Raw genomic sequence first — 21,863 nt, 5'->3', positions numbered from 1 at the left:
TTATGGGTTCTTTATATGACATTGTGACCATCCAGTTTCTCTTCTGTGTCTTTTGAGCACTTTCAGCAAGTTTTTTTGGAGCAGGGAAAATGCAGCATTTAATTGTGAAAGTGAAAGTAATTGCTTTTTTCACTTGTGTATTTGTGCTGTTCTGCTAAACCACAGTGTCACCTAGAGGGAATGTAGTAGAAAAGGAAACACTCTTGCATAGTGCTTGGTTCTTAATTCTGAGATGAAACGTAAAGCGGATTAACAGCTGATTAACAGCCTTGTGTAGAAAAGCTCTCAGACATGACAACAAACTATGCTTTGTGATTATGAGAATGCGCCATGACAAGCCTCAGACCCACGTATTTCCCAACTTCCTTTGCATGGGAGGGGAGGAGATTTGAAGGTTCCACCTGCAGGTTATAACAGATAAACAGTTTATAACTACAGTTTCCTGTTTCATCACAATATGGAAAACTGTGATCAGTGCAAACTGTAGTTAATTAACAAATCAGGATATCAAACCAAGATCTGATTCTGGCATTGTATTGCGATGATGGTGATTAATTTTTATAGACGTTAAGCCATGAAAATGCTTATGATTCTTGTCCAATCTATAATTCATATGAAATGCACAGGAAATTTGGAAATCAATCAGATCTTGTAATATATAGTTCTAGCACTAAGACAGAGAGGGAGGGAGAGAGGGAGGGAGCAGGGAAATATGGGATTCACTGCATCTGGCTTTTAAGACGTAGTCTGTAGAGATGGATCTGCTTTTTCTTTCATTAATTAAAGGCAATCCTTACGAAAATCATACTATATAGGGTGGGAGAACTCATTCCTTTCAGCAGGGTCCCCTTACCCTCTGTTGCATTTTCAGGGGGCTGGAGTGGCTGCCATGGGGAGGAGGGGGGAGGAGACTCCACTTTCACTAGCCCAGTTGCACAGACCTAAATCTAGATCCAACCCAATAGTTATTTGTAACTACTCCTATTATATTTTATTAATTGTTATATTTATTTCTGTTCATTTGAAGATGTTGTGAGCTGCTTTGGGCACAATCTGTGGGAAAGCAATATATACATAAAAAGATGATGATGATACTTTAACTGGTAGCTGTTACCAAAATTGACATGTGCATGAAATTCTACTTCCTGTCTGCAACCATCAATAAAACTTATCTCATGTTGTAACACTACAACATTCCACATTTATCCACCCCTGCCTGGTGGTTCCTCATGGGCCTGCAGTCTGTTTGGAGTCCGCTCAGAGTTAGAACCTCCAGTGTATTGGCTCCCTCTCTATGGAACTCCCTGTCTGTTGATATCAGGCAGGCACCAATATTGTTTCGCTTTTGGCTTAAATCATTTTTATTTAAAGAATAAATAAATTCTTTTATTTATTGACCAACCCTGACCAACCGGCCACCGTTTTATTAGCATAATTTGATTGTAAAGATTTTAATTCTGTTTTGGTTTTTTCCCCCTTCCTTTCTATTTTTCACCATTCAGGAATTGTATGGATCTAGAGCAGTATATAAATCTTGTACATAAATACATACATACATACACACACACACATACAAGATAAGGAACAGGAGCACAGAAAAGCGGAATGTCATTATATCAGGACACAGATACATTCTTGTAGAAGAGGGAGTTCTTCTGAAGAGAGAGGGAAGAACTCTAAAAGTTTACGGTAAATGTTTGGCCCTCAGTGCCAGACGAACTCTTAAGGGCTTCTCTACATGAGGCTAAAATTCCGTACCCTTACTGGGGCTTCTGCTTCCACATGTGGTTTTCTCTGAGGATTTTCTTTCTCGGCAAGTTCTATATGTTTTGTTATACAGCCACTAGATGGCACTGTGATATAGCTGCAATATAGCAGGATTCCGGAAATTCACCAGAATTTTATAGCACTTCAAAGTGTGATAAGATCTCTTATCACATTTTCCTCGTTGAGAATAAAGCCACTATAATGGCCAGAAAGCATGGGAGGGCTCTGGAGGTTGGTGATGTTGTGTAAAGGACCCACCAAAAACTGTGAGGGACCAATCATGGGCACACAATAAAAGCCTCATGTACTGGATCTCTAAGTCTTTTGAAGAAGGAAAAAAGTCTGTTCCAACCTGTATAATTATTGTTTTTCTTCACAAATACACTTCACAGTTTTGTGAAGATTTAAAGCATGCGTTACCTCCTGCCACAACTTTTAGGGCTTAATTGATTCTAAAGGGTCAACCTGTAAATGTATATAATGCTGACTTTCACATTCTTGATTACACTGAAAAAATCTATTTCAGATTATATGACCTCTGTTTGCAACCCAATAGGTAAAGAAAGTATGTTATGAATTTCCAATACAAGATAAATGGTAGTTTATCAGCCACAGAATATGAGAGCTGGAACTGAATTTTAAATATACTGGTGTGAGTTTGTTGTAACAATGACAGAAAAGTACCTTGACTTGCTTAGATTTAGTTTTTGATTAACTTTCATTGTGACGTGTGCGTGTGTGTGTGTGTGATATATTTATCCATATTTGATTTACTGTTAGGATGAAGGCATCTTCAAGTTTCCTCAGATACCACTTTCACTTGTGTTGCTACACTAACAGTGCATTGCTACGCATAGATAGCCTAGCTACAGTCATCCATGCTTTGGTAATGTCTCGTTTGGATTTCTGTAATGTGTTATACATGGGGTTACCTTTGAAAATGGCCTGGAAACTTCACCTGGTCTAAAATAGTACAGTGAGGTTGTTAACAGAGACTGGCAATATGATCATATTACGCCAGCGCTTTGTGATCTGCGCTGACTGCCAGTTCATTCCCAGACCCAATTCAAAGGGCTGGTAATCACTTTTAAAGCTCTAAATGGCTCGGGGCCAGGTTACCTGAAGGATCGTCTCCTTCCATATATACCTGCCTGAACCCTAAGGTCATCTTCAGAGGCCTGTCTCCAGGTCCCCCTGCCAAATGAGGTGGGACAGATGGCCATGAAGGACAGGGCCTTTTCAACGGTGGCACCCTGGTTGGCACCTCCCCAGAGAAGCTCAACTGGCACCTACATTGTGGTCTTTTTGGCACCATGTGAGGAATTTATTTTCCCAGGCTTTTTTAGCCCTTAGTTTTAAAAACTAATGGAAGCAGTGGTAAGGAGGATCTGAGGCTGCTATTTGTTTGCTTGCTCTTTGTGACTACAGGGGGAGTTTGATATTTATGTTTCTTTCAAGAGGGCTTACACGTCCATTCCCATGCTGGAGAGCAGAAGCACACAGGACATTACAAAAAGGAAAGACAGAAAACAAGAGAAAATCTAGGCAGCATCAGGATGTATGTGGAGGATAGGTAACTTGTCATTCATGACTTTGCAGGCGCCATCAGCTAATAGGTGTCCTTTATAGTCCTGCAACCACAATTCACACTGTATGTATTCTGTATCATAAGCAATAGTTGGGAGGGAAAAACTGTTATTTCCAGGAATTTGCTTGGAAAAGAACAGCAGAAACAACTATGTCATCTGGATCCCCCATAATAACTCGGCAACAGGGGAAAATGCTCTTGTCTGGAAGAACCTAAGAGTGGAACTACATTTAATTGTACGTCACCCAGAAAACGCCCAATACTGGGCAACTAACAAGTTTAGTCTCTTCCAATGGAATACTGGGGCTCACTAGGTGGATGGGGATAACGTTGCAACTGGCACCACAGTCTAACTGAAATGGTAATGTTTTATCCCCCAAGCACATGGTGGCATACGATTGTTTATGTTGCCCAGTTGGCTTTTCCTGCAGCATATTTACTACTTGACCCACAGAATGCCTTCACCTTCACTACCACTCTCCATATTTACAGTGTGCACTCTAGCTTTCTTCCCCCCATTTTGATACACACTTGGATGCACAGTGGTTAAGTTTGCCACAGTTGTGACACTTTTTCCCATAAGCTGGGCAACTCTGTTTTTGTCTTGCGTGTTTCCACCCGCAGTACTTGCATTGCTCTATGGTGTTCAGTGTTGCTCTTACATCAGGTTTCTTCCTCTTTCTTCCACACTATATGGACAGGTTCCACTGTCTGTCCTTCCAGGGCTCTAATCTTACCTTTGAACAACTCAGCTGCCCTGCAGATCCCCAAGCTTTTCTCTAAGGTCAAGCCTACTTCCCTCAGCAATCTTTCTCGTACTTGTGTGTCCTGTATTCCACCCACTATATGGTCCCTTATGAAGGAGTCTTTAATATCTCCAGAACTGCAACTGCCTGCTAATATCTCTAAACCAGTGCAATATTCCTCAATGCCTTCCCCTGTTGTTTGGTTCCACATGAAAAAGCTGTATCTTTCCACTGTTTCGTTCTTTCTGGGTAGGAGTGGGCATCAAAACAACCTATCATTGTAGCCAAAATACACTGTGCTTGGGGAATGTTTGTGTTACACTTTTCTTCAGGGTCTCTAACAGGTTTCACAGCAAAGGCTCTGTACAGAGACAACATAAATTGTTTTAATTTCTTAATTAAAAACAGTACTGCACATGTAATAATTTTACATGCATAGCAATTCACTTATCACCAAAAACAATAACACAGACCACAGCCCTCCCAAAGTTCTGTCTTTTACCTTGAGTCCACCACAAAAATATAAAACTTCTATCTGAAGCTTGTTTTTCCTGCTGGCCGAAGAAAGAAAACAGTCTCTACTCAGTTCACTCCAGCTCTGTAGCAATCTTCTCAAAATGGACCAGGATCTAGCAACACAGGAACAACTTTGTAAACTGTGCTTTATACAATATAGAACATAAATAAAGGAACTTAGGGTATTTATTTTTTTCAAAAGACTCTTAATTTTTTTTTCTCCAAAAGGAAATCTCACTACTAACCTGTCTCAAGGGTTCACGGTCTTACACAGAAGAGAAAACAAGCTCCTTCCACACTGCATTTTGGTAACTGCCTAAAATGGTGGCCACTTCCTAACTCACCCCTTTACTGAGCACGTGCAGGAATATTCCCGCGCAGAATTTTTAAAGAGAAATACACCAGTGGTTCACATTTGCATACACTGTCTCACTTATTTCTTTCTCCTTTTCTCTAATCGACTATAGAAGAAGTTTCATTTTCACGCCTCCTCATAATCTGCCATTGCTATGTCCACATAGAGATTAAACTCTTCTTTCCAGGTTTTCCATGGCTAGGATAAGTTGTGAGCATGCAGGTTTAATGTGCTTGGTGGCTTTCTCTACTACTCATAGTTTGTCTTTGTTCTTCTGTCTAGGATTCAGCCAACATGTGTAAAAGTTGGCGCACTGTGCCCCACAGACTGAAGCAGGTACTGCTTCCAAACAAACCTAAGTTTTATTTAAACAAAGACTCCTATACAGAGCTATTTCAGGCAGTGGCCACTCCTCAGGCCAGAAGCAGCGGGTGTTGCCATTAACTAGTTCCTGGTTCCTCCCAGGAAGCACAACCCATCCAGGCTGAATCCAGCAGTCATTTCATATGGTTAACATTTCCCTGTGCTACCTGAAAACACATTCCATACTTCCCCAAGGATAGTCATTACAGGAGAAGGTCAGTAGTGGCAAACAATCTGTGTTTAAGGGTAACTTGGCCACTATTGCTGGCAGGGGTGTTGATAGGCTTGGGCCCATGAGGCCCTAACCCTGAATCTATTCCACAGAGCCCTGAGTGTCCACTGATGCCACTAGAAGGGTTTTTTCTCTGCTTAATTGCCAGATTGCAAATGGAGACGGAAGTGTTAACTCTCTTCTCACTACATGCTGTAACACGTGCCAGAAAAATCTTCCCCTGCATGGCAAGTAAGCGTAGAAAAAGAACTTCTTCTGTTGGTTTGGGCTAATCTGGGACAGGAAATTAAGTGAATAATTTATTTTATTTGAGATAATTTGGATGAGAAATTAATTGGCTGGCTTTGCTTCCTGTGAAATGTCAATAAATCCTGATAATTATTTCAAAATTTGCAAATAGAGATATAAATTTGCATATGCAGATTTGTGTCCCATGGGTGGGGGCCTGAATCTTTTAAGTGCCTAACAACACCCCTGATTGCTGATTTTCATATTAAGGAACCTATGATTAGCTTCCCCCCAAATCTCAAGATTCCTAGGAAGAGAGGTTGAAATCCACAGGACTAAACCGTTATGTGCTTCCTTCACAAATCACAAAATTGCCCTGGAAGACTCCAGGGTTGATTAAGCCTGGATTTAGTAAAAAGACCCCCACAAAATGTCACAGGCTTTGCATAGTGTGGCACTTGTCCAAGAAGTCCTCTGATGTGGAACAAAAAAACAATCTGAGCATGCTACGGCAGTGAGTTCATGATGCTGACAGCTCCTTCCCTTCCCCACACAGAGCAAGGCTGGAGCCCTTTGAACAGCTCAGCAGGATCCTGCAGCCAAGTATCAGGATGCTTCTATAAGGGATGATGATGCTTTTAGAAAGCTCAAACATTTGGGTACATTCACCCATTCCAAGCACCGGAATAGGAAGTGCGAGTTCTGCAAGGTGCTTCCCAATTTCTCACTTTTGCAGCATCTGAAAAGGGGACTTGAGCTACTCCCTGTGGAGATGCAATCCTAAGCATTTTTCCTAGGGGAAAAATGCTTAGGATTTTTTAGCCAAATTCAATTTCACAGAAGGTCTTGGGGACTGCATCCCAGTGGTGGGTGGGACAAAAGAAGCAGAGCCAAAAATACAAAAAAAAAAATCCAGTATGTTATAGCATAAAACTCTCACTGCCAGTAATTAAGCCATAGGAGAAGCACCTCAACCTTTTAGCTGGGGAAAAAAACTGCACCAAAGCTGGGAAATCACCAAATGATTGGCAGTTGTGGAAAAGGGGTGGGGCCAGGGGAAAGGGCAGGGCCATTTGGGGAACCCTGGAGGCCCAGACTGGGACCCCAGGATAGCTGGATTTGGCCCCTGGGCCTGAGGTTCCCCATCCCTGCATTAAAGTCAATGAGGTTTACTTCTGAGGTAAACATCTGAAGTTTACGTAAGAGTAAACATGCTTAGGATGACAATGTACTTCCAAAGTTCAGCCCTGTGATGAGGTGTGGGATGTGTTAAAGGGAAGCAAAAGAAATTTATTGTTCTTGTGATGAAATGTGAATATTGCACTCCACAGTGTGAAGACTGGCTGAAGATGAAGTGGAGCGGGGAGGGAAAGAGGCATTCTCCAGCCCTTGGTATTAAAAGGTGGGTGTATATTGTCCATTAGAAGGTAATCTTTCAGCCGGCTTTCCCAGCCAAAAAAGCCTCATCTGTTTCATATCCAAATCGAGCTTCAGTCAGGCCACTCTCAGCAAAGCCCCAGTCTCAGTGAGGATGTGGGGAAGCTGCCAGACAAACACTCCATCATCATCATCATATTCACACATAGCTTGAAGGGATTATAAATTTAAACTGCTTTGCATTCTTAACTACAGTGGATGCCACAAACCAGCAGCGATTATTTATTACAGTCCTTGGTGGTAACATGCTCTTAGCTGACTCATGATCATGTGACCCAAACCCTTCTGCACGATGGCCTTACTAAATGAATAGCTGAGTAAACATCCTGTTTCTGCTTTATAATGTGCAATCCCATCAACCTAGAAGAAAATACAAAGATGAGCTATGGGCATAAAGCTGGGTCCCATGGATTTCAGTGGAGTTAAGCAAAGTGCTGTCTTAGACATGTCTACTCAGAAGTAAGCCCCATTGAGTTCCATGGGACTTATTCACAGGTAAGTGGTTATAGGATTGCAGCCTTAAATCTCTTCTACTGAAATCAATGGAACTTAAACATGCTTAAGGTTGACTGGATCGTGTTCTATATTTTCATATGACATTGGACAATATTAAAATAGGCCCTATTTGGGTCTTGCATCCACACCATGCCCCAAATTTCTAAATATCAGCTCTAATAAACAGTCCTAATATTTACTGGCTATTGTAAAAATCCATTATAAAAATACGGTGTATGCAGTTTCCCTCCAACTGATATCAAGCAACATAATATCAAGGGACATGATCATTATAGCAATTATATATTGGTAGTGGTATGTCCACCAAATTATATTTCTTTTAGGCATTTATATGGTGCCCCATAACCAAGTACTCATGGCAGCTTCCAAAATAGCAGCAATCCTAAACTCAAGTCACAAACTCATTCTCTGAGCGTGGATCCTTATGTAGCCAAAACAGCACCATCCTTGAACAAGAAGGAGGTTATCAGCAGGCTTGGGGGAACCCCAATATTTGCAGAAGTACAAAAACTATTTTGGGGGGGGGAACAATCCAATGAGGACTGAACATGCTCAAGTGGGCATGGAATGCTGATTGATGGGGAATAGAAACAGAAAACTGGAAGGGGAAATGGAATGGAGTACTCTGGAAAACATGAGCACTCCATGCTACAACATCTTGTTACAGGCCCCACTTATGTGTATGGAACGTTATGTGACCATTTCTTAAACTTGGGACCTGATCCAGCCAGGACCCACACTAAGCAGATTCGAAGGTACCAGTATAATTCAAGTCCACTGGTATGAAAGAATGGTCGTTTATTGATAGAAAATGGATGCAGATAATAAAAGCAAAGATGAAGCTTACACTCATGCCCCTTCCCTCACAGTCCACAGTCATTCCTATGAAGTGATGGGTGTTGTTCCAGGAGGGTTGTTTCCTGAGCAGGTGGCATGCCTCCCCCTCTCAGGTGAGAGCAGGTAGCAGGCCAATCTGCTCAGGATTCTATAGGGTCTGCCTCACTGGGTCAAAAACTGTCACAAGACACACACACACACACACACTCCTTCTTCCCCTTTACCTGGGAGGAGAAAAAAAGGGGGGTCCTTTCTTGGCAGGAAAAACAGTTTCTCACTCACAGCAAAGAAATAAGCATTCTTATCAGAAAAAAAGTACACACTGTACAAAGCAGCCACTGTGCATTAACTAACTTTTGTTAATAGCAAGCAGCGCTAACCTTCATGTTTGTGAATAAAGCTATGAGAACCAACTCTAACTTCATAAAAATTGCCAACTCCTCCAACAAATTAGTATACATATGCTATTAAACACTGCATATGACTCTGTGTAAGTTCACACCTGACTCCTTGCCATTCTTCTAAAACCAAATCCATTACAGACGGTTATATATGTTGGCCTTTAGCTCAGTGGATGGATGATTGCTAGCCACCATTTTCTTAGTTCCGTCAATGTCACCTTTTCACTTCATTTTTCTCCTTTCTGTCCTTTCAGGACCTCTGCATCTGTCAGCTGCCTCATCTGCACCCTTGAGTTTCCCTATACTCCTCAGTTTCTGCTCTTCCCTCTGGCCATCTTAGTGAGATGCCCACCAAATATAGACATATGTGCTGAAATGTGGCTATCAACATGGGATATAGCTGAGTGTGCCATTTAGCGTCATCTTCCTGTACCTGTTGGATTTGACCTATCTGTCTTTTGCTTGGCTCCAGCTTCCTATCTTTGTGTAATCCTTGGTACACTTACCTCTGTCAGCAGCCTCATCACAGCACTTAGCTGAGACTGCTGTTTTTTCCCCTGTTCCCAGGGAACAACAAGCCTAAAGAAAGTTGGGGCCAATATAAATAAGGTGGAGCCAGCCCAGTTGGAAAGAGAAGTTGAGGCTGTCACCCACCCATCTACTGCCTGGGTGAATAAAAATGTTTAGCCTGTTGCCAAAATTATTGTAACATAGATTGCAGGTGCCAGACAGGCCTCTTTTGGGAGGGCATTCTACAACAGGGGTGTGCGTGCGTGTGCGTGCGTGCACGCTACTGCCAAGAACACCCTCTCCTTTGTTGCTAAGTAGCATGCCTTTGGTAAAGGAGGGGCCTGGAGCAGAGATCTCTCAGAGATCTATGTTTTGGGGTGGTTGATATAAAATCCATCCATCAGTCAACAGACATTTATGATTGTACTGCATAAGCTGGAAAGTCTCTGCTTCAATCTCAGCTCAGCCACTCTCTGCAGTTGACCCAAAGGCTTTATTGTCTCTGTTTTCCGCTCCCTGCCATCTACAGTAGTACTTGGTGGGTGAATGTGGGTGTTATCTGTGCACAAGATATTCTGTGAAATGTTGGAGGGCCTGCAGTACTATGGGGTGCTTCCACTTGAGGCTTTTATAGAACCTTGGCCCTGCCTCATTCATGGAGGTTTACAGGGAATCCAGACATAGAAATGTATGAGAAATTCATTTCAGTTCGTTTTTAGTCAGGCTTTTACCCAGTTTGCACCTTCTGGACCGAACATGGACTCAGACGGAATCTGTGGTAAAAGTCCGTACATTTCTGAGCTTGCAATGTGATTTGCGGACAAAAAAAATGAGTTCAACAGCATGTGTACATTTTTAAAATGAGTACAATTCAAAATGAGCACATTTCAAAGATGTGCACAATTGATGCATACATCTAGAAAAATACATACAGAAATACGCACGAATTGTCACGTGAGAAGAAAAAAACCTGGCTCGAAAAAAACAGACTCGAGTTGAAATGAGCTTCGAGATGGAATCATGAGAGCTTTGGCAAGCTGGAGTTTTGCTGATTTGCACATCCCTATCCAGACATCGTCTTCTATTTGTAATCCTCCCAAGTTTCCTACGACTTCTTCCATCTTTTTTTCTTAATGCAGAACATCCGTTAAGGAAGAAAAGACAGAACCACTGCACAATGCCTTCTGATTGCTAGCACTAGGAGCCCTGTGTCTGGAAGCACCCTATGAGTCATAGGGAGCAAAGAGGCATTAGGCTGCAATATCTGGCTCTAGGCCTCATGGAAATTAAGAGGAAGTAAACTGGATTAATTCAAAGTATTGCCCCATAGTGTGGCCTGTCAAAAAGGAATTGTTTTATCAGTTTTTTCTCACTATCCTACCAGTGTCTGATTATTCCATTTGTGTTTCATACAAACAAATACAACACACACACACACACACATACACACACACACACACACAGGCTTTGTAAGAATAATCAGGATTTGTAAGACATCCCGTGGTTCAATGCACATTTTATTTAATATGAAGATTGTATTTGGAGCTGTTTGATTTTCAGAAATAACAAGCAAAAATGCTTCAATTTATAATGGTAATTAGTTTTCAGCCCAGAAAGTCTGAATATCTCTATATTTACTACCTTGTAAAGGGCTATCACAACAAGCCCTGAAGCATTATTTGAAAATTAATAAGCTAAAGAAGGAGTACATTCTTCTGCTTTTGCATAGCAACACTGCCCGCATTAAGCTTTTTGATTGCAAAATCCAGCTTTTCAATTATAGGTTTGCCAAACTGTGAAGCTTGAAAAACTATAAAAGGCAATTATCAATGTTTCTTAATACCACAAATGAGTAATGCAATGTAGGCTTTATTACTGCTAGAAAACAAAGAATTGTTTTGTCAGGAGGTCTGTGCTTACTGAGTCAGGCTGAAATAAAGATTGACTCACAGCATTTCAGGTTTGCTCCAAGAAAAATATAAGCCTCTCTGATGGCTGTGTTTTTTTTTAAAGCAGACAATTCTATTGTGATTTAGAAATTGAGGGAATAGAATTAAAATGCTTTTTGTGCCTCCCTCCTCTTAAACAGTTTGCCTGGATTATGAAACACATGGGGAATTTGTAGTGTAAATACTGAAATTGCAATTAATGTATTTTCATGTGTTTTAGAGGCTTATACACCATCTTGTGAAGGCAATGTGACCTGAAAGGTGGGTTAAAAATCTTTTAAATATAAATAAGTAAATACAGAAATAAACAAAATCAGTGCTCAAATTATTGGGGGCAAATGTAGGGGTCCCTTAATGAAATCCATAAGGCCCGCACCTGACACCCCCACCCCCATTGTAGACAAATCATCACCTACTGCCTTTTAAAAACAAGCTGAGGGGGCTATCACAAAAGCCTGACTGTAATTTAAGCACTGTAATGAATGAAGGACAGCCTGGTTCACACATAACAACAACCCAGAGTTTGAGTTTAGTATGGTTTGTCATTGAATCGTGGGTTGTCGTTACAAGAGACCCTATACTATGGTTTAACTGTGGATTGTTAACCACAAACAACCCAGGAAGAGAACCCATAATTTGTTGTTAGGTTGTGAACTCTAGGTTGTTGAAACAATGGGTAGTTGTTACATGTGAAGCCAGAACTGTGGGTGGTTCACAGGTTGTTTTGCCAGGCTACAGAGGTGGTGGGCAAGAGTGGTAAACGCAAATAAACAGGTGTTCTACATGTCAGTACTATAGTGCCGCAAAGGCATGCGGGATACATGGAGGGAGGGAATGAAGGAGGTGGGAACCAAATAACCCAGGAATTGAAAAAAAACAACTAGCGATTTACTCAATTGTCTGGCAGCCAAATCATGGGTTAACTTTGGGTAAGGAAACAACCCATGGGTTAATTAAATCATGGGTGGTTGTTACATGTGAACCAAGCCTAAGGGTCAAACTACATGTTACATTAATTGTGTTGCATGTAGCACAGCCTTATCTTTTTAGAGTAAGTCTGCGTGCCCCGATTCAGATCAGGATTAAATCTTCCCTTTCCACTCATTTGCTTCCTGAAATTCCACCATCCTGTGAGGGGATTAAAAAAAGAAAAGGAACCTTGTTTTCCTTTCTTGAATGCAGGGGTGGAAGGTGGAATTTTGAGAAATAAACAAGTGGTAGGGAGAGATTTAATCCTCCCGCTGCATGCTGGTCCCAGTTGCGGAGGGAATGCTCAGCTACATGCTATGCAATTAATGTAACATAGATCAAATTAAATGCATGGTTAATCAGCAGTGGCTGGTAACCCATTGTACTATAGGAGACTTGACATTATAATACTTGAGTGACAAAGAAGTAACCATGCTATTTTCCAGATTGTATCTAAAGCCTGAGCCAAGGATTGGGATTTACTATATATCCCTTCACTGGGTGACACTGGCTAACATTACCTGCTATTCCACCTCTATTACCACTGTGGCCTATTTCAGGCAAAATACATAGACCCCTTCAGTGACTCCTAGGGCTTGTACTGGTTTGAGGGAGTGGACCTAGCCTAATAAGTTACCTGGAACGGTGTGACCAGATCTCAGAGCTCTCACCAGACACAAAAGGGAATTTGGGTGTACAGCATGAGTTCATCAGCCTTGGTAACTGGTAGGAAGTATCAAGCTTTTTGATTGGCTAGGTCAGGTATCAATGGTAGGAGCCAAGCCTGGCTCTCTGCCTTTTCCTGGTCAACAGATCAGTGCCATTTGCCATCTTTTACTTCCAGCTCACCTCAAGGACCAAGAGCTGGATAACATACCCTCCAGGCCTAGATTCAGGTATGGCTCCAGCATGACCCTGACCATGCGGTTCCTCCTATCTTGATTGTGTTTACTCTCACAACATCCCCATGATGCACATCGCTAATATGCACATTTACAGAGGATGGGAAACACAGGGAGAAAAAGAGATTATTCCTCCCTTTCCCCCTCCCCATTCTGTTCCCTGTCAAAGTAAAGAGAAATCATGCACATAAATGCTACTTCTTCACTCTGGTGCCTGCTGGAGCCCTGTCAGAGTGGTACAATATACACACACACACCACCACGAACAGCAGCAGCAGTAAAGACTTATTAGGTTATGTACTGTGCTTAGTCTCAAGGTTGATTCTCACACTGTATTTGAGTAGTATTTCTCGGCCTGTTTTGTAATTTTGTGGAAGAGAGCAGACTCTCAAGTGCCCAAGTTCACTTGCTAGCAAAGTGTAGCCCTACATGCTTCCAGAGCAGGTAGGTAAGTGACAGCTGGTAGACCGATAAATATCCCTGATGCCCTTCCTGTCTCCCCTGCCCCCAAGGGGAGTGGGTTATTTATATCAGGTAAAGGGCATGGAAGAACAGGGTAAACACCCTTTCCCAGAGCATCACATCCCCAGTCTTCAAAGCAGACTCATGGGGATGTTAATTAGCAAGACAAATCCCACAGAAGATCCCTAATCATGGATCTCCGGTGTCATGGATGCTTCAGCCTTGAGATCTAAGCAAGACTTAACATTCAATGTTTTTCCCCCTCCCTTTTAAAAATCACTTGGCGATTCAACAAGCCACAACATCATTTCTTGTTTTTGTCAGGAGCGCCCTAGCTGCCTCTTGCAGTCCCCACCAATAGCCAACTCAGGACACAGACAACAAGGAATTCTTTCCGAGACTTTATTCCTTTATTACTTTATGACTCTTTCAGATACTAATCACTAGCGACAAAGCAAGGAACAGCACTGGGGAAATATAGCAGAGTAGCCTAAGCTCCAGGTAAGGCAGTTGTTCTCCATTTGAAGGAGAACCATGGGAAGACCCTGAACTTATGTGCTAGGGAGAGATCCTCCCTCTTTCCCTTGGGTCCTCGGGATGCGACCATTGTTTGCACGGCAAACGAGCGCTACGCCTCCTTTCTGCGCCCTCCATCTGTCATCGCTCCCTGCGTCTGTGCCAAGTGTCCAGCAAGCCACTCTCCAGCACTCTCTCACTGCCAGGGTCACTATCTATCCCAGCAATGCTGGCAGGAGGAATCTCTGCCAGCTGCTGTGCTTATGAGAGATGAGCGAGCTCTTCTCTCACAGATTGCTGTTCCTCCTCAGAATCAGAACTGCTCTGGGGCTCTATTGGCTTAGTTTCCACCCTGACACTTTTACAGTGATTACAATTATTAAAGAGTTTCCTGGAGCAGCAGGAGCAATGACCTTTGCCTACTAGATGAAGGTAGCCACGTTTGGAGTAAACAAGGCATGGGAGCTTTAAAAAATGTGTAAGGTTATATATAAAAATGTTTACTAGTAAAGTATTATTAATGTTAACTGATATCTTTGCCTAGATTACGTTTGTCTATGTTTCTGTCATCTTCTATTGTCTTACAGTATTTTTGTATTTAATATTTGAAGATAAAAAGCTTAAAACATTATTATTGGAAAATTACTGTACCTGTGAATTTTCCTTCTGTCCTGAGTAGTCTAGTCTCCTTTTGCCACCCCTGAACCTATTCCGTTAGAACTTTTCAAAAATTGGCAGTATTTCTTTTATACAATTTTTTAAAACTAGATAATATTAGAGCTCAGCTAGCAGTAAAGAAAGCTCTCTTTTTTTTTCTTTTCAAATCCATGCACTGTAAACTCTTAGCAACCACAAGCAAACTGTTTACTGCTCAGAGTTCAGAGCAATTCAGACATAAAGCCTTTTGGTATATTGAAAAGACTGGGCAGTGGCCCAAGAGAAAATGGCTTAAAAATAACATAGAGACTTTGTTTTCCAGTATTCATCTAATGAGTGATTGAGCTTAGTGAAAGAAATCTCATACTAGGGTTGCCAACTTACTGTGGCACTTGCATGGGGTCAGGGGATGGAGCCAATCAGACTCGGGCAGGTCAGGGGAAAGTTGGAGCCGCCTAGTGGAGTGGCTGTGATAGCAATCTCCATTGCTCTGCCATCATGACCTCCCATTTCTTCTGAACTCTGACTAGGCTGCTTCACTTAACTCAACAGAGCCTGTGCAGGTATCTATGAAGGCATTGTACACATTGAAACATGTGAATATGTAATGCTTTGACATCTGGTTGCATTGATTTAAAAGGGAATTTCTCACAAGGTTCTATAAGATTTGATGCCTGGGAAAGTAAATCCAAAGCACCTTTCTAGTTTTTACTAGATGTGGGCTGGAGGAAGTCATCTGTAGCAGCTGGGCTTAGAAATCTTCCCAAGCTGCTGGTCAGCCTAGGCCCTAGGGCGTTCAGGGTAGGATCAGCCTGAACTGTAATTCTTTTTCTTTTTCTTTGGAGGGGGTGGCCCTTATATCAGCATCCTCCAATTTGGTGCCCTCCAGATGTTTTGGACTACAACTCCCAGGATTCCTGACCACTGGCTATTTTGGCTGGGGCTGATGGGAGTTGATGTTCAAAACATCTGGAGGGCACCAAATTGAGGAAGCCTGCCTTTTCCAGAAAGGAGCTCTGCCAATAGGAAAAATCTTCCTCCTTATCCATCACAGGAAGACAAAAGGAGGAGATGAAAAATGAGAAGCTAGAGGTGTGCCATCTTGGAATTGTTCAGCACATTTACAGGTACAGGAGAATCTGAGGTTTGCAGCCCATAAGCTCAACTGGTGGTGGTCCTATTAGCCATGGCTCAAATGCAGTAGTATGGTCAGCAAAGGAAGCCACTGCTTATCACTGTAGCCTAGCTAGGGTGGCCAGATGCCAAAGAGGGCTTTTGACGGCTTCTCATGCAGAGCTAAAATGAAAGTTGCAACTTCTGGCAATTCCATTTTCTATATTGCTATTATATACCTGGGAACCTGTTCTTTTCTGTATGTGGTCATCCTAAACCAAGTTGTGCTAGAATTTACACATGCTGCACCAAGAAGATGCAGCCATTTACTGCCCTCTTTGAAACTTTCAGCAGACATATCCACTAATTTACATATCAAAATAAGGGGTTTAATAATAGTTTTTTTTTTTAAATCTAGCACTGTTCCTTGGTGCTCAAAGTGCTATTGTTGTTGTTGTTGTTGTTCAGTCGTTCAGTCGTGTCCGACTCTTCGTGACCCCATGGACCATAGCACGCCAGGCCTTCCTGTCCTGCGCTCTCTCCCGGAGCGTGCTCAAGTTCATATTCATTGCATCCGTGATGCTATCTAGCCATCTCATCCTCTGCCGTCCCCTTCTCCTTTTGTCTTCAGTCTTTCCCAGCATCAGGGTCTTTTCCAGGGAGTTCAAAGTGCTATACCTACATTTATTTCACTTATTTATTTAAAAGTTATATAAGATCTCTAAGGGATTTACATAAGAAATACATAAAATACAATATACAAATAATATTAAAAATACCTTAAAAACATTACAGGAACAGTAAAACAGAGCAGTGCAACACCAGGGAAAGTCTGAGTGAAGAGGTGTCTAAAGTTCACCGCGTCTTTCGCCTCATGGTCCACACGTGGGAGCCCGTTCCAAGGGTGGGTGCCACTGCCGAGAAGGCCCAGTTATGTACCATTACTTGATGACACGCTGTTGGTCAGACGATGGCCCACAAGGTCTCCTTGGAATATCTCAAGGATTGATTTGGTGTATATGGGGGAAGATGTCACAATTTGCTATGTTTGCTATGTAATCTCTGGCCAAATTAGATGCTTCAACAAAAACCATCTCTCCTAAGCTGTAATTTGCATTTCATGGGAAGCTCTCCGTGGCATCTAGGGTGTCTTTCTTTGGAATGCAGCTTCACAGGGCTGACTTTTGTCAGGGCTGTGGCAGGGAAAGAGGTATACTTCGTCATGCCACCTTCTGCGGCCCCAAGGCTGCTCTGGTGTTCTTGTGGCTACTATTTACATAACAAAAAAGTGCATATTAATTGCATTCACACAAATAAAATCATAGCAAGTTTGGGCCTCAGTAATAATTATGACAATTTTGTGAGGTAGGTCAATATGGAAGAGAGAGAATGGGCTACCTAAGGCCACCTAATCAATTCATGTCCGAACTGACATTTGAAACTACTTGCTGGCTCACAGCTCATTCTCTTAACCCGCCTTCTTCCCCAACCTGATGCCCTCCAGATGTGTTGGACCACAACTCCTATTATCCCCAGCCAGCATGCTGGCTGAGGATGATGGAAGTTGTGCTACATCATACCTGGAGGGTACTTTTTTGGGGAAGTCTGCATCCTATATAGGTTGCAGATAGTTAATCATCCTAACATCAGATTTTATACCGAGAGCCAAGATACGCTATTATTTTTAGGCAGTGACGTTTATAGGCACGCTAAGGACAGAAAGGGAAACCTGGAATGAAGTATTATTTGCCATGCAATATTCATGGTGGTAGTATTCTAACTAGAGAACAGCAAGAAACAGTACATACTAGCTGAACCTTTAAATCTTAAGGGAAGCTTTAATAACTATAAATTTGATAAAACATTATTTACAGCAATTACATATATTGTTAAATTTTATGTATGTGTTTCGGTTTGGATGTCTCCAAACGGTAAAACAGAAGCTGCTACCAGAGCATAACAGATTTCTCTCTGAGGATATCTGCCTCATGTATTTCAGATTTAATGGAAAATAGACAATTCTGAGTAGCTATAAAGGCATAAAAATGCTATAATTTATTTTTATGCATAAATTAGGCAAGTGCAGCCCTGTCTTTAGCTGTATTTAGTTGTATGTCTTACTCTGTGGCTGTGATTTTCAAACTGCCCTCTGAGGACCCCTGGGGTTCTTCAGAAGCTTATCAAAGATTCTTCCAAGAGAAGATCAAGGATAGTAAGCTATTTTCCTTGAAGGATAGTTTGCTGAACTTTGTGGGTCCTTCCTATGCAATTCAAAATTTCAGGGAAGTGTTGGCCAGGGCTGGCTCTACCATTAGGTAAAGTGAGGGAGCCGTTTCAGGTGTAGATGCTGGGTATGTCAGGGCAGTTTTGGCAACCCGCCTGGCCATTCCTCCGGAGACCCTTGGCTAGTTCCCTCTGTTGGAAGACAGTTGGGTATACTTCATGGCTTTCCCCTTAAACTAGGCTGATGCGCCCAGGTGAGGGTAAGGATGCTGCCCCATTACCTGCGTTGAAGTGAGACTCAACTGCCAGTCCAGTTAGCTTCTCTGTACATGGAAAGGGGTGTGTGTGTGCGTCATCTTGTCTTTGGCCTCAGGCAGCAAAAAAATATTGGGTCAGATGTGGCATTGGGCATGTTCTAGCTTGCACTCTCAATTCATGTGGGGCTAGGGATGTACAGATTGTGTAAAATCCATTCCATCTGCATTTTGCAGGTTGTCAGGCACCTTTCATTCTGTTGTCCGCTCATCGATGGAATTGGATTTTGTTTAGTTCTTGAATTTGCCTAAATTCGCACTCACAAAATGCGCAAATCCCCCCATGTGCATTTTCATGCTTAGCCTATGGGGGAAATGCGCATTTTTGGCCAGGGTGTGTGTGTGCTTTGGAGCATATTTTTCTTTATGACAAAATCCTGAAGGTTAGAAAAATGGCCTGCAAGTCCGCAGAATCCACCTGACAGGGAAAAATCCAGTCCACTGCGGAATCTGCAGGTCAGATTCATAAAAATTTGAACTCATCTGGTTCCATTGCAGGTTTCTCTAACATCCCTATGTGGTGCAAAGAATCAACAGATGCACCCTACTACCACCACCACCACCACCACCACGCTGGTTTCTCATTGGTGCTTGCAGCCTGGGTAATTAGTTTAGATTTAGAAAGAGAGAGAAAATATCCAAAAAGAGGAAAAATTACATGTGATTAATGTGACATGTAGTCTGAGTGTGTGTCCTAGGAGAATTACCCTTTTGAAACTTTTATTGAATGTGTATTTACTGAATATTTATTGGACACCCCAAATCCTCTATAATGTGTACTCTTTCCATGGGAGGCAATTCTATGACTGGGTTCAGTTGTTGTTGTTCAGTCGTTCAGTCGTGTCCGACTCTTCGTGACCCCATGGACCATAGCACGCCAGGCCTTCCTGTCCTGCGCTCTCTCCCTTCCCCAGCGTGATGCCCTTCAGATGTGTTAGACTACAACTTCCACTATCCCCAGCCAGCATGGTCAGAAAGTGGTGCTAAACTACAGTTTAGTGTTTCATGCATTGAGCATGACATGAGCCTCAAGCTTGTACGCTCTTCCCTCCCCTATCTTTTCCTGGTCTGGCTGCAAGGATATGATCAGAAGCTTTTGCCTCCGTTTTCAACAAATTGTGACTTGTTATATCTGATCCTGGAATTGGGGTTAATCTTAACTATGGTTTAGGGCAGGAGTGGGCAGAAGGTAAATTGGGATCTACTGATAAGTCTCTGGGTGATTTGCAGCAGACCTTCAAGGGTTTCCAACTCCCAATTGCCCAACAATAGCAACAACTCAAAAACTTATCAAAAACTTATCAAAAAACTTAATATAAAAAACTTATATTAGGGTACTGCTGGGGAAAAAATGCTTGGGGGAAAATCAGCAGTGAATTTTTTTTTGTGAAAGCAGGGCCAGCCCTACTGTAAGGCAGGAGGCAGCTGCCACAGGCAGCAGCTTTTGGATGCCATAAAAGGACAGCAAATTGTTAGGTATTTCCTTTGTTCTTATGATTCGGGGATTTTCTGCCTCATGTGTGCCAAAACAATTTGGCTGGCTCTGGGTACTGTGCACTTTGACTTTGGTGGGTGTAGGCATCATTTGGGGTGGATGGGAGTGCCATTTTTGCTTCAGGCAGCAAAATTTCTTGGGCCAGCCCTGTGTGAACAGATTTGTGATTGGTACTGATTATAAATTCCTGGGCTGCATGTACTCAAAGGCACCCTGCTCCTTAACTCTTAGTATATGTCTGCTCACCTGTGCCACTGTTTTGTTCTTGGGCTCTGAATGCTGGACCTTGGGGCTCTAGTGAAAAAGCAAAGTCAACCTGCAGGCCTGAAGTTTGCCCACTCCTGGTTTAGGCAAACAAGCCAGAATCAAAAATAGCCATTTGAAGCTGACTTGTTTCCCTAAAATATTGGGAAGTGGCAAGAGGGCAGATGGCAGTAGGACAGGATACAGTACTTCTTACTTCTATAGTGGATTATCCTATCATGTTTTGCAACCATTCATTAACCCTAAATATGCCCTTCTATGTTAGGAAATAGATCCACATGACATTTAGAAAGAGCAGAAAACAGGCAGGTTAAGTGACATAGGCCCCCAGTTGCACATCAGGCATCTGAATCAGATCTTCCTATAATGTGATTCTACTTCTCAAGCTATAAGAATGTCTCAGGGACATCCTACAAACCAGAGGTATTTTCTGAGCAAAATAACAATTGAGGAAAATCCTGGAAAATCATATTCTCATTCACTCATCATCATCATCATTATTATTATTATTATTTTCATTCTCAATGTTGTTAGTATGCCATAATCATCCATATAATGGAATTTCATGTAGAAGCTTGCAATATTGACTTGAATTGCATGGTTTTAAATATGTAACCAGTACAATTATTTACCTAAACTTGGTATGAGGTAGATAAATATTTTCTGAGCTGAAGGGATTTTGCAACACTGGGATATCAGGAATCTAGTCTTTATAAAAGTTTACAAATGAAAGTAAACGTATGTAAGTATAATAAATCCAATTAAAGTATGTTCTGGAAATGCCTGGTGTTAGATTACAGCAAAGATATTTTGACAGAGGCCAGAATGAGATGTTAAAAACATAAGAAGAGTCATGCTGGATTAGACTAAGAATCCATCTAGTCCAGCATTCTGTTCACACAGTGGCCAACCAGCTGTCGACTGGGAGCCCACAACCAAGACACAAGTGCAACAGCACCCTCCCACCCATGTTCCCCAGCAACTGGTGTACAGAGGCATACTGCCTCTGATACTGGAGGTAGCACATAGCCATCAGGGCTAGTAGCCATTGATAGCCTTTTCCTCCAGGAATTTGTCCAACCCCCTTTTAAAGCCATCCCATTTGGTGGCCATCACCGTCTTGTGGTAGCAAGTTCCATAGTTTAACTATGCACTGTTATGGAAGATGAAAGCATTGTGGTGCTAAAAACAAAGTAGATCCTTCATCTTGCCGCCTTCTGCATAATGTCTAGTAATGCAAAAGGCATGAAAATAATTAGGCATTGAGCTTCCCCATACTGGCGTGTGGCAGCCAATGAAGTGGTGTGTGTGTGTGTGTGTGTGTGGGGTGAAACTTGCATCATAATAGTATGTGTGCTTTATATTGCCTAGATCTGGGGTGTGGAACTTATTTCAGCTAAAGGGCCAAACCCCGTTTCAGAGAAGCTGTTGGGGGCTGCATTCCCTTGGTGGGTGTGGCCAAAAGGAGACAGGCCCCCAAATACCAGAAATACCAACATATTT

The 21,863-nt window shown here is 42.2% G+C and overlaps 1 long non-coding RNA gene across 1 annotated transcript in view; it reads left to right on the top strand.

Moving 5' to 3' along the window:
- Positions 1-5,453: 5,453 nt before the first annotated feature.
- LOC146350376 (uncharacterized) overlaps positions 5,454-21,863 on the top strand; it is an 87,867-nt gene continuing 71,457 nt past the window's right edge. Inside the window, exons 1-4 of the long non-coding RNA XR_014788842.1 lie at positions 5,454-5,550; positions 7,127-7,197; positions 11,666-11,706; positions 13,259-13,310. This is a non-coding gene — a long non-coding RNA (uncharacterized LOC146350376). The remainder of the gene's footprint in view (positions 5,551-7,126; positions 7,198-11,665; positions 11,707-13,258; positions 13,311-21,863) is intronic.

The sequence above is a fragment of the Heloderma suspectum genome, chromosome 3 (assembly GCF_057233095.1).
Source record: "Heloderma suspectum isolate Gila_16-S chromosome 3, 16-S_ref, whole genome shotgun sequence".
In the NCBI taxonomy this organism is placed as follows: Eukaryota; Metazoa; Chordata; class Lepidosauria; order Squamata; family Helodermatidae; genus Heloderma; species Heloderma suspectum.
Note: the sequence above shows the minus strand (reverse complement) of the source record. Positions and strands in the feature narration are given on the sequence as shown.